The sequence below is a fragment of the Cygnus olor genome, chromosome 9 (genome assembly GCF_009769625.2).
Source record: "Cygnus olor isolate bCygOlo1 chromosome 9, bCygOlo1.pri.v2, whole genome shotgun sequence".
NCBI lineage: Eukaryota > Metazoa > Chordata > Aves > Anseriformes > Anatidae > Cygnus > Cygnus olor.
In genome coordinates, this window is record NC_049177.1 from 22,628,820 (window position 1) to 22,633,022 (window position 4,203).

A 4,203-nucleotide genomic window follows, 5' to 3' on the forward strand; every position below is an offset into this window, starting at 1 on the left:
AAATGCTCGGGGACTACAGACAGTTTCACAAGCTAAAATAATCTACAATTCCTCATCAACCACATCAGTAGATGCAGAGTTCATGGGGGAAGTGAATTCACTTCTCGCTGGTACTAGCTGAATTACTAAGGTATGGTTTTCCTTCTCCTTGGCACCACGCTTTTAATAAAATCTATTTCCATTTCCCACAGTGGGGACAAATGCAAAGATCATTCATTAAAATGGACGGAAACAACTTGAGAATTAGCTTGTAAACATAGCTTTTGGAGTATGCTTAGCATTCTTTTTTAGAAAATCCTTGTAGGGAAAATATTGCTTCCTCCCCAGGAAGAGAGGACACCACCTTACACTGGTGCAATTTCATTGTACAAGTGGAGAATACACTGGGAATCTGCTCACATGGAAATTCTAGTGACTGTTCACAAGGCAGCAAAGGAAAGGGGAAATAACAGAGGTAAGCAAATGAAAACAACAGAATATCAGGATCAGTGCATCAATGACTTCAACCCTGCCATTCCTCTAGTTAAGAAAATTCCATAGTTAAGGAAATGTCTCCTATTGTAGCACTTAAGGCTCGGAAATAAGCACAGTACAGCTCTCCTGTGGTTCATCAAAATGGGTTGAAAAACGTTTATCATCCGGACTATGAACAGGACAAAAACACCCCTATGAAGAATGGATTTTATCTAGCAATCCTTTATCAAGAATCAGAGAAAAGCTTCTAAGTTGTTTTTTCTTCCAATCATTAATCTCAGGCAGTAGCTAATTACACTCTCAAACACAACCCATTGATTTTACCAAGACCTACATATACTTGAACCTCATTCAGGATGTATTCAGCTTTCCAACATTCCCCTAGAATTACTGCCCTATGAGAAAGTACTTCTTGGCTTCTTAGGATAGAGTGACATCTTGTGGTTTCTTCTGTCCATCATTGAAAAATTAGCCACAAAAGCTTTGACCAAATCTTTTGCTGTTGCCTGTACAGCACAAAGATCTCATTCGAGTAATATCACGTACTTCTCTCAGTACCATGTAAGTCCAGTTTTATACTTCTGCATTTGCTGTGAGACTGCAGTGGGGTGAATCAAGTGCAAAATGCAAGCCATGATCCCTACTGTAATTTAACTACAGACTTTGAGACTACAGCAAATGAAAAGGGCTTAGCATCTAATAGAAAACCACAGCCAGAAACTGAGTGGCTTTCAAAAAAAGTCAGTCTAGCCCCCAGTTAAGTACAGGTGTGATTGTATTAAGCAACAACTTGCTTTGCCATTTTCAATAACCTTTCAGTCTCTTAAGTGCACCTGGGAAGTGGTGGTTGTGTTTGGTGTTTTTTTTTTTTAAACATTCAACAAGTACTTCAATCAAGAGTGTAGTGAGAGTGAAAATTAGTGCTTGGAACAGCAATATATTAACATTTTAATATATAGAACACGACAAGTTTTGTTTGAATGAAGAACCAATCCAGAAATACTGTTTGCTGCTCAAGGTCATTTAAATGTGGGATCTTATCAGTTAAGCCAGTCAATCTCAGGTCACAGCACCGCTACTAAAAGGACTAGCAGGAAAAATAGTCTCTTGAACTGGAGCTCTGAAAAACGTTTCCAGCTGGACTCCAGTAAATGTATGCAAGGAGGACAGATGACAATGACATTAGGAAACCGCATCTTGTGCTTAAACTCCACGTTTCGCAGAAGGATCTCAGTAGACACTCACATCATGGGTCACTTACACAGCACAACTATAGAAGTTTCAGTAATTTATTTTCTGATATAGCCCCCAACACAAAATACAAATTTATTTTTTTTAAGAAGACCACACACCTAAACTCAACATATGAAATACTATTGTGGAATTCCCCTTACCATAAAAACAGAAAGACAAAGTAATTTGCTAGTTTCGTCTCAGAAGCAATAGCATCTTTGAAAAGAATATACAAAATCTAGATTAAAACCACAATGTAATAGTATTCATATACCTCAGTAAACTGGTAACAATACTTAAGATATTACTACTGAAAAACAGTATTGTTTGAGAGCTGCTCTCGTTGTGGTGTACAACTAACAACTGTGCATAATTTAGTGATAAACCCACTCTTATTACTGAAAACCAGATAATTCTCGATTTTCAAAAACATGAAATGGCTATTTTGCATCTGTAAGGACTAGGTGAGTATCAAGTGAAATAGCTAGTGCTTGCACCTCTGTTTCTGCTTGCTTTCCAAAATACCCACTGAGACAATTCTCAGAATCAGACTTTGCACATGAGATGCATCATTCCTCTCAGACCTCAGTCTAACTGCTAGGGAAGTCTGTGCACTTGCCTGATATCCTCTATAAATACTTCTGTCTGGCAGTTGTCCTTCCATAACTCCATAGCTTTAGTTCATGTCTATCTTCAAAGTCTTTCCCTTGGTAAGGAGCATCTACACTGCATGGAACTAATGCAAAAAAAACACAAAATTGGTCAGAAAGATCTTTCACTGCACTGGGAATAAACTTCACTGAGTTATCTTTCTCATGTCTTTCCACTTCAGTGAGCACCTCAAAATTTAGCCTGAAAAAATGTAACAGCATAAAACTCAGGCTCCCGCTGAGGTTAAAAACACAGGAGATCTTTAGCATGTGGGGTCACGTTTACAGACATTAGGTGGTTTCCATGAAATCATCTAAACATGAAGATCCAGCCCTTCTGTAACAGCGTCAAAGGAGCTGGATTTAAGTGCATTGAAGCTAGTTCCACACTTTGGTAAAATTAGCCTTCTCTTTCTTAGGAGGGAGAGGGAATGCTTCTAGGTATAACATTTTTAACTATATAGAACTAAGATTATAATTTGTCTAAATTTCAATACAAAAAATTTCTTATAAAGTCTAGACTAGAAGACACTAAGGGCTATACCAAACAGCAGAACACTGCAGAAGCAGCAGGAGCTTCTTCTTTTTTTTTTTTTTTTCTTTTTCATTTTTCCTCTTTGCAATATAACGAAACAGTTCAAGGAGGCAGGACGTGGTATGTGCTCAAACACCCTCCAAGGCAGCACACCCAGCCTCCATGGAGTGCACGCATCACTTCACAGTCCGACCTGCAGGATTTGCACCAGCAGGGTAAAAAAGTGACCCATGTGCCAACCTTGGAACACTTGGGATGGTTCTCCTTGCATGAGTAACTTTGTGAACAGTACCTATGCTGTTTTGAACTGAATGCATGCCTGAGAGGCCCGTAAGTTAAATTCAGCCACTGTGCATTTGTTCCCATAGAATTCAAAATAAAACTTCTATTGTCTGAAAACCCCATTTACCTACAAGCCTGTATTTATGATCTGTTTCGAGAGCTCCTCCCTTTTCTCCTATTCTTTCACCTTTTTAATAACTTCTGTTCATCTCATATTTTGTGCAATAAGGGAAGAAATAATTACATGCCTGCCTAGTGATCGCTGGTACTTCTTGCAAATGGAAACAGCAGCTAATTCCAGGCTAACATTTACTTGTGGTACGTGTCATTCTCCTCTGAGAGTTTGTCCTCAATAAAAAGTTAGGGAACAAAAAGGATTATGCTGTTCCTTTAGACATTCATGAACTGAACATCTTTAGACATCTTTATACACTTAAAATTTAGAAAATAAGTATTTAACTTTGAGAAAGATCATTCTAGATCACTGAAGTGAGATACTGTAAAGCTCAGGTTAAAACAGAACAACTATTTTGTGGAGAAAAATATGTTCACACAAATGACATGACTATTCACCTATTTTTACTTCAGTCACATACATAGCTATTCTCTACTGACTAGGTTCAAATATTCATGCGATCAAATTTTATTGGCATCAACATTTATGGACGGTGAATCGCAGAATCGCATGCAGGAGCATTCATAAAAGCAACATCGTAGAATCACATGTGGGAGTTCACACAGAAAGTCAACCACAGTTATCTTAGATAGAATCCATTAGGCTTAATTTTTTCCCATTAACTTTGATGAGACAGCATACCGCAGTCTGTTTACTATTACAAGAAGAGATTACATTTTTCCAGATGTAGCTCTTCAACTGTAAGTTATCATCAAGGTTTGCCATTTGATTATTCAGAGCTGCACACATTCTGCTCCTATCTCATTGATCCAGTCAGTCTTTGGACTGTGAAAAATTTAGGATTTATGGATTTGCAAGTTTGTTGCTTTACAATTCACTAGAACAAGAAAGAG